General features: G+C 29.4%; 1 protein-coding gene across 1 annotated transcript in view; it reads right to left on the bottom strand.

Annotated features, from left to right (window-relative positions):
• The window catches only part of LOC107440779 (ATP-dependent RNA helicase DDX19B), a 27,574-nt gene extending 18,065 nt beyond the window's left edge, over positions 1-9,509 (bottom strand). Inside the window, exon 1 of the mRNA XM_071184965.1 lies at positions 9,489-9,509. The gene's annotated coding sequence lies outside the window, so the exon portion shown is untranslated. The remainder of the gene's footprint in view (positions 1-9,488) is intronic.
• Positions 9,510-9,726: the final 217 nt, after the last annotated feature.

Raw genomic sequence — 9,726 nt, 5'->3', positions numbered from 1 at the left:
AAATATTAAGTATAATTTATAGGATATATACTTTCTTTATAATGCCATTACATATTTCTATTAATATAAAAAGTTTTAGAGCTTTTTATTCACTTTACTTTTTTGGGATTTTATGAACTGAAAAATGACAGTTTTCGTGAGAATGACCCATATATATATATATATACACAAAATCAACTCTAAATGCTTCTTTGCAGTAATAGTGTATTCACAATAGATGCTCAAAATTGCGACCACTAAGATCGCATGTGGTTCCAGCATGATGGTGCGCATGCTCATTACGATTTGGTGATCACGAATTACTCGAATGCGAATTTTGTGGGGTAATGGATTGGGCGTGGTTTACAAATTTGATGGCCATCACGTTCGCCAGCTTTACCAGCTTGGATTTCTTTTTTATGGGATCATCTGTAGGACATCATTTATGAGATTCCAGTCGACTCTTTGGAGGATCTAGTTTCCCGACAACTCCAAACGTGCTCGAAATGCCTGCCATTTTTCAGCGTGATTGCCAATACCTCTTACGATGCTAAGTTTTCGCTACCACTTACTGTTGGTGAGAGCATAATTTTAAACATTTATAGAATACTGAATTGCAGAAAAGAAGCACTTTATATTGATTTCGCAAATAAACACATTTTTCTTCTCTTTTCATTTTTGCTTTCGTGACTTAACAAGTTATTTTTAGATCCTTCATTTCTATACAAAAAATACATGTTTTAGCACGTTCAACCACCCCTCTAAGTTTGTGTCACGATTGTAAAATCACCCTGCATACCCTCCAACTTATGAGGATTTTGAAAATAATTCTTTCTAGTGGTAGCGAACCAAAGTAGAAATTTTTAAAGCAAATGGATCTCTCATAAAACTTTTATCAGAACTTAAGAATCTAGCCATATGGCCTGCACTTTTATAAGTAATAGTAGACAAGTTACGCTAAAATTATTTTTTTTTAAATATTAAGCCATTAATTGATTAATTTTGCTACCGTCTGAAAAGAAGATTTCTGAAACTACGGAAATTCCGTAGCAGTTGGAGGGTATGACCCTGCATAATTATATATCGCTAACTTCTGACTACTTTACTTAATTTTTTCCAAAATTATCGCAAAATAAGCTCTAAAATAAACAACGTAAATATTTACGTAAAATAAGATATATTTACAAAATTACAAATTGATATTTGTATTTACTTTTGAGATTAGTACATGCCATGGTAAACATGAATGGTTGTTCCAACAAGATTAATGCTAACGATTAAATGATTGTTATACTAGTTTTTTGTATTTATATGATGAGGACTCTGGCACTATAAGCTACGTGTTTTGTCTAAACTACAGCTAACTGAAACTCGTTAAAGCTCTCATTAAATTTCACGATATTCATTAAAGTGGTTTTTGTTTTGTTTTATTTCTTTTTTACTTATAGTATTCACTTCTTTAGTGATATAGTTTTATGTTTTTTGTTTAAAAACAACAGCAATGAAAAAAGATTTTTTTTTTGTAGATTCGCTTTATAAAAGGCATTTTTAGTGCATTTGGTATAATTAAAATAAATAAAGAAAAAAATTATAAGAATGAAAACTATTTCCATCAGGTGCATTAAGGATATTTTATTGAGCAGGTTATCAGTGAATTTTTAATTTTGAACGTATCTCAACACCCGCATTTCAAAATGGACATAGTTTGATATACGTGTTTGAAAATATGGGCATTGCTCAAAATGCCTGTTTAGACTAAGAAACATGGCAAAATATACTTTTTTTCTAGTTGAAAATAGAGGCATAGTTTAAAATTAACAGGGATCTGTCTAGGTTTTTTTGAAAGGTACCTATTTTGTGAAAATTAAGACATAATTTGTGAAAAATTAAAAATTATATTAAAAAATCAATACAAAAACATGGTAAAAATATAGATTTATCGTTTCTTAAGGGATACAAAAATAAAATTTTCAGAAAAAGTATTTCGTGAAACTACCGTTTTTCCTAAAGTTGAATTTGTGAAACTACCGTTTTACATAAAATTGAATTTGTGAAGGTACCGCTAAACGGTAGTAAATTCGGCCTGGACAGACCCCTGATTAGTGATCAGGAAAATGAAGAAAACTTAATAGGCATTTTAGAAAAAAATAAATAAACAAATAAATAAAAAATAGTCGTAAATCAAAATGAGTATAGGTTGATATGCGTATTTGAAAAAATAGGCATAGCTCAAAATGCCTGTATAAGAAAATAATGATAACTTGAGACGTGGTTTAAAAAATAAAATATGGTCATAGATCAAAATGAGCATAGCTTGATTTGAGTATCTTAAAAATAAACATAGCTCAAATAGCGTCGAAGAAAATGAAGATAACTTAATAAGTGTTTTCGAAAAATAGATAAATAAATGAATAAAATAAAAACAGCTCAAAATGCGCGTTTAAAAAAATAGACGTGGCTAGATATGCGGCTTGATATGAGCGCTTGTAAAAATAAATATTGATTGATCATGAAGCGTGTTTCAAAAAATAAACATAACTTCCATTGTCTGTTAGTAAAAGTGGACTTCAAATGCTAGTTCGCATTTAGAATAACACAGCAAAAAATGAGTATTATAGGAAATAAACTGTAAACCGAAGGGGATGTAACCCTTAGTCCATCAGTCCACCTCGCTATCTTATTAATCAAAGATTCAGCTTCTCAGAGGGGTGGCGGGGGTGAAATCCAAGTGCCTCTAAAATAGGATAAAACTCCCAAGATACCAATTAAGCCAACACGGAAACAATTTTTGAAATTCAACAATTTTTAGTTAAACAGTACAGGGGTGATCGTGAGCCCAACTAAAAAATCCTGAAATTTTCTTGAGTAAAATCATAAATGGCGAAATTTCACAAAATTAATGTCTTTCTAAATTTAAATCATTAATATTTTCACAACTTGAAATTCTAAATATGCAGCATAATTTAAATTAATAATTATTTTAAGTTTACTTTTATCCTTTCCTATAAAGGATCTCTAATCACATTTATTATTCCACCGGAAAAAATATTTACAAATGAAAGAGATGCCAAGTATAATTTCCAGTTCTAATATTTTGAAATAAAATATACAAGAATTTTTAAACATAAATGTGATCGATGTTTTTTTGAAACTTCTGGACCTTGGATTTCCGCATCGCGGTTGGCGAAAAATCCGGAAATTCGGATTTTTTCCGGAGCACAATCATCTCTGACAGTATGCATTTGCCTAGTTTTAGAGTTTGGATAATGTATCTTCTTTCTATGCAATTAACGTTAACAGAATTTTTCAGCGTCATCCGAATCTGTTTTCATTAGTTTAAAAGGTAATAAAATTAAAAATTTAAAAAGTGAGAAACGTGTAGTTTTAAGTTACTTATTATGGTACCATACATCGTACCATTTTATAGCTTTAAAAATTTGAAGAGACTTTCAGAGAAGTTCTAAAAATTATCAAGTGCTATTAATTCTAATCTTACATTGTTTTTTCTTTTACTTTTTTTCTGTGGAAAGGTATTGCACTGTCTAATAATACTATATAAAGGTTTGTTATGTACAAAAATATAAAGAAAACACAAATTAAAAATTTAACCTAAGTGCAAGATGGCAGGGGCTTTTAGGGGAAAAAATGCAGAAAAAAAAGCATTGCCTCTTTTATATATTTAATCAGACTAAAATCAGATAAGACTAATCTTAGAAATATTTACAGTAACGTCAGACACTTTCGCTTTTGTTATTAGAGTGTGGGTAAAAGTACGAAATTGCGTTTTAAAAAAGTTCTGAATTTAATAAATACCGCCATTTCTGAACGTTTTACATCCGGGTACTAATTAAATTAAAATCATCTAAAGTATGATAAACCGTTTTTCTACCTCACAAATATTAGTATTAAATGACATTTTCTCTTCAGATTTTTAAAATACTGAATGCCAAAAGAATATTTGGTTTAACATATATTGAGAAATAAAACTTCTGAAATTTTGTAACTTAATTATTATTCGACCGTTTCCTTTCATTTTTTTTTAATTCTCTCTTAAAATTTAATTATGTTAGAATAATCATTAAAATTACATTGCTTACAATAATTTAAAAACTATTTTTGCCGGTATTATTTTTTGGATAAACATATTTTATAACTGTGAGCAAAAAAGTTTTGGAATCGATAGAAAAATTCTCAATATATAGCGGGATATACAATAAATAAAAGTAACATTGATGGAACTGTAGTGATTGGCTCACAGCTAGAGGACGAATTGATCAAGAAACCAATTAAATAATGTGGACCAGGCCGGGATCACCTGATTGGTTGGCAACTGGGCCCATGTCCAAGAGTTCGTGGGTTCGATCCCCGCCGGCCGAAGACTTCCCGTGCAGTAAATAGTGACTGATGCACGTTAAATCTGTCGAGTCGCAAAGTCCACCATGTTCCCATAACAAATCAATACCTCTGGGGGTACTGATCCTGGAGTTTCCTTGTCTTCTGGATTGGTTCAAAATTACAAGGCTATGGAGTTGAGCATCAGTAGTCGTAAACCCGAAAATTGGGTCGGCTGTTCAACGACGGATCCAAAAAGAAATAAAAATAATGTGAACCGGGTTTGAATCCCAGCAATGACTGGTCGATACGAATTCCGCATCCGGCTTGCATCAGTCACAGTACTGATGTAAAATATCCTCAGTGGTAGACGGACCAAGGGTTAGAGTCCCCTTGCCATCAAGCTAACTGTGGAAAATTTTCGTGGTTTTCCTCTCCATGTAACGCAAATCCGAGTTAATTCCATCAAAATAATCTCCTCGAAGACAATTTCTCCCGATACTTGATCTAGGAGTTCCCTTGTCTTCTGGATTGGTTTCAAAATTACAAGGATAAGAAGTTNAAAAAAAAAAAAAAAAAAAAAAAAAAAAAAAAAAAAAAAAAAAAAAAAAAAATTATAAAAATAAAATAATTAAGCACGAGAGGAGTAGATGAAGAGGGACGGTGCGCGTTTTTCCTCTATTAGTATTTCCTCTATTTTCTTTTTAATATTTCGGCCGCTCTTTTATTTCGTTAATTATATTTAAATGTCTTTATTATTAAATGGTAATTATTAAATCTGTTGTTACTGATATTATACTGCGATTTGTAACTCGAATAGGAATGCTCTTTCAAAGAAGGAATTTTTTTGTGTCGAATTTCGTAACTAAATGGTTAGCACCAATTAACAAGCATATTTTAGCATGTATACCTATTAATTAAGTAGGTAAAAACCCGATAATTTGAAGGGGAAAAAAAGAGTATATTTTAAGAGTATACCATCATATGCTTCTAATATGATGGTCCCAATATTTATTTTTACATGCTAAACATTTTTACATACCGGCCTGTGAAGGGGTCAGGGAAATGGCCTTGCATCAGAAAGGTTCTGGATTCGAAACCCGTGCAAGGCATGGATGTTCTTTCATTATCTGTCGTTACTGTGGGAGCAACGTTGGCTTAATTGTGCCCCTGGAAAAGTGCCCAACAAATGACTGTAAGAGGTAGACATATTGCCTGTAGACAAATTAAATTGAGTTATAATATTCGTCAGGAATTAGGATTGATAACGCAGAGTCATCTTGTAAGTTATAAAGAATGACAAATTAAAGAAATCGCTTTTGTGAAAGAAGAAACGGGAGATATTTAAAATATGGTAACTTCCATGTTGAGGCCCAAAACTGCTATTATTATTTTTAGTGGAAAATTTTAAAGCATAATTTTACAATTCTTTAAAATCATTTTTGTATAATAGAGGAAACATTTTTAGTAGAGAATTTATAACAAAATGTTCTACAGTTGTAGACTTTAAGTTGTGAAAAATTTGGAAGATCATTTCAGAATATTTCTTGTCGAAAACATTTACACATAGTTTTGCAATACAGGAAACAGTCAATTAATAATTAGACTTTTATGTCGCGAAAATATAGACTCTTCTGCACGAAAATTGTTTCGTCTGGTAAAACTGATGGTCCTGAATGGCTTGTGCTATTAGGCGGGGAGGCAAAAGGTTTAAGTATGCTTCTTCTTTTTTCTGCAAAATTATTTCGATTTCAATATGAAAATCTAGACCAGGGGCATCCAACTTACATGTGGCCGGGGGCCGCAATTAAAAGCACCAGTCAAATGGCGGGCTACAACTTAATCAAAATTTTATATGGGACTCTTTTATACCTGAATGAACATTAAATGTTACTGTCAGATTTTTACCAAAGTTTTTTTAATATTAAAAAGAAAAATAACAAGCATTAGAAATAAAGCTTGTTACGTATCACTTTGAATCTTCTCTTAATCAGAAACTTACAAGGGAAACTAGGGAAGTGTGACTCGCCAATTTTGAAATAAACTAGTAGGATATATGCCTTATGAGGAATAATTTTAGGGGGTAACATCTGTTTCGGCCCATAGAAGGTCCTGTGAGAGATAAAAAATAATTCAATATATAGAAAAATCGGTATTTTATTACTTCAATGCAGACTATTACTTATTGTAATTCTCTCATAATCCAATTAATTGGATAATTAATTAATTTTCAAATTAATAAATTAATTAACATTCGTTTCGGCCCATAGAAGGTCCTGTAAGAGATAAAAAATAATTCAATATATAGAAAAATCGATATTTTATTACTTCAATGCAGACTATTAGTTATTGTAATTGTCTCATAATCCAATTAATTTGTAATTAATTGGATAATTAATTAATTTGGTAATTAATAAATTGATCAGAAAATTAATTATTAATTAGTTGTTTATTAATAAATTGTTAATTGATTATTAATTAATTAATTGATTTGCAATTACATACTCCACTTAATTTGGAAAGATTTTTGGAAAAAAAAAATTGAAAAAATTTGATGTCAATTTTCTTTCAAAATTAACCTAACAGTTTTTTCTGAAAAACTACAGATATATAAAATTTTCGAAATCAATTTTGACAATAAATATGCATTATATAGTACGTGAATATACCACAAAATTAATTGGAGTATGAGACAATTGCATTAACTAATAGTCTGCATTGAAGTAATAAAACGCCGATTTTTCTATATATTGAATTATTTTTTATCTCTCATAGGATCTTCTATGGGCCGAAACGAATGTTGCCCCCTACAATTATTCCTCATAAGGCATACATCCCACTAGTTTATTTCAAAAATGGCGAGTCACACTTCCCTAGTTTCCCTTGTTAGTGACAAGATTTTTCCTTCTTTCAAATTTAATTCTATGATAAATTAACATTTTTTTCGACGTTATAGGAATTATCGCAACAAAAAAAAATTCTCAATCATCTAAAATTATTTTTTTTCCTTCTTTTCCGCTCATACGATATTCAATTCAAGGAATTAAAATAAAACATGATATTCATTCCCTCTCTTATGGGTTTTAAAATTTACTAATATAAATAATTTCGCCCAAAATGAGTGGTTTCAAAAAGTTAAATGGGAGAATTTCTTCGAAAAAATTTCTGATACGCACATGCTAAATTATACTCACAAAATACAAAAAAAAAAAAAAAAAACTAAATAAAAAAGAGCAACATACACGATTATTTTTGTATTAGAATAAATATTTTTTTGGGTGCAAAACATGAGAAATAAATTTTTTGGCACCGTAGGTATGTTAAATTTCACAGAAACCACTGATCTAGACCTACGCGTAAACATTGCAACGTTAAGTACGATTTTTCTTTAGTACACAAAATAATTTTAATTTCAATGCCACGAAAAATCTGGACAATAGACTCCTCACATGGTTGCTATCACTCCCCAATGGGCGTTGAAGACTTCTAGAGCGGTGGTGAGAAGATAAGTAAAAACTTACAGATTTTTTTTTAAAAATATTGATTCCAATTTAAAAGTAATAGTTTTATTTTGTGTCGAAAAACAAATACTTATTTAACGCTATAAACTACATGTTATGAAAGCAGTTATTAAATCAGAAATTTATTGAGAAAAATATTTCTAACCAATTTTATAACAAGAATAATACTTTGCTTAGGTATTTTACATGAAAAGAAAATTACACTAGGAAGTTGAGGTAAATGTTTTTTCGCTTTTCAAAGTTTATTATTTTTCAAAAAAATTTTAATGAATTATTTTTATATTTTTGCTTTTTATCGTCAAAAGCACGACGTTACAACAGCTTAGAATTTTTAAAGTAATTAATTTCGAAGTTATTTTACGCTCTAATTAGCAGTAAATAGAAAATAATTCTTTTTTTAACTTGAAAAAAAACATATAATGATAATAAAATGATCAAACATAAAATTATTGGACAGTAAGAATTTTCAATAAATTAACGGTATAATTAAAAGTACGGTATAATTTAAAGTACAGAAAGCAAAGAAGAAAGAAAAAAGTTAAATATTCCTGTTAATTTTAAAAATATTAATGTTAATTTTTTCATCTTTTTATAAATAATAGTTTTAAAATTAGATTTAATGTTAACCATTTGAATTCACAGCTCTGGAGCGGCATGTTTAACTTTGAATCTCTTTAGCATAAGATGAAAATGAATAAAATAAGCTGAATTATTGTTAAAATGAAAATGAATTAAGATCGTTGAATCAATTGCTACAAATGTTGAGAATGGTTATCTTTATTGTTGAATATTGTTTTCCTCTTTAATTTGAAAAGTTCAACAGGAAATATTAATGAAATTTTTTTTTGATACATGCCAATCTATTTAATATTTTTTTCAACATATTGTTATTAAAATAAATAGTGCCGCTAAAATAATAGTATTTTTTAACTCACATTTTGCAGAAGCAATTTCGTAAAAATGATGGAGATATTAAATAAATAATTGATTGTTGATTGAATATAAATCTAATCACAGGATTCAAAAAACAGGAATGGTTTTTAAAAAAGTTTTATTTCTTGGAACCCCTGTGATCCTAGAGTTCCACGGAACACCTTTTGGGAACCGCTTGATCTAGACTTATGTGCAAGCTTTGTGTCGTAAAGTATGCTCTTACTTTGGTCTTAGAAAATAATTTTAATTTCTATGTCACGAAAATATTGACTTCTGTGCATACATTGTGTCTTAAAGTATGTTTTTACATTGGTCCTGCAGAATAATTTTGCTTCAATGTCACAAAATAAATTCGTAAAGTACATTTTTTCCTTTTAAGAAATTATGACTATTTTTCTCCCAAAAATCTAGACTTATATCACGAAATTGTTTCAAAAAATAAATATATTTTTTTTGTCTTTCAAAATAATTTTGATTTCTATGTTACAAAGACTTAGTAAAGCTTCTCCGCTAAGATATAACATTCCAATTTAAAAAATTTTAAAATGCCATTTAAATATTGTTAAATTTCAAAATAAAAATCATGGTTCCGCTATTTCAATATATCTTAATCGAGCAATACATTTAACTGCAACATAAAAAGGTCAGAGTTCGGTAAATGATTCAAAATAATTACTTTTTAATCGAACATTACGTTTCCGTAAAATAAAACACGATAATTACCTTTTACGGAGTATAAGAATAAATCGGAACAAGGTCACTGGGAAGCTAACAATTACCAATTTTCATGACAAGAACTAAAAGAAAAAAAGAATACGATGGGAATATAAACGACATTCTTCCACAATTTGTTATATTTTCCTTTCTTCGGACGGTAAAAATGAAAACAATCATTTCTTAAAGCGAAGGACAAAGAAATGTTTGAATTTGTAATATGCGTGTACTTGATCTTAAGCTAATC

The sequence above is a fragment of the Parasteatoda tepidariorum genome, chromosome 9 (genome assembly GCF_043381705.1).
Source record: "Parasteatoda tepidariorum isolate YZ-2023 chromosome 9, CAS_Ptep_4.0, whole genome shotgun sequence".
Classification (NCBI taxonomy): domain Eukaryota; kingdom Metazoa; phylum Arthropoda; class Arachnida; order Araneae; family Theridiidae; genus Parasteatoda; species Parasteatoda tepidariorum.
Note: the sequence above shows the minus strand (reverse complement) of the source record. Positions and strands in the feature narration are given on the sequence as shown.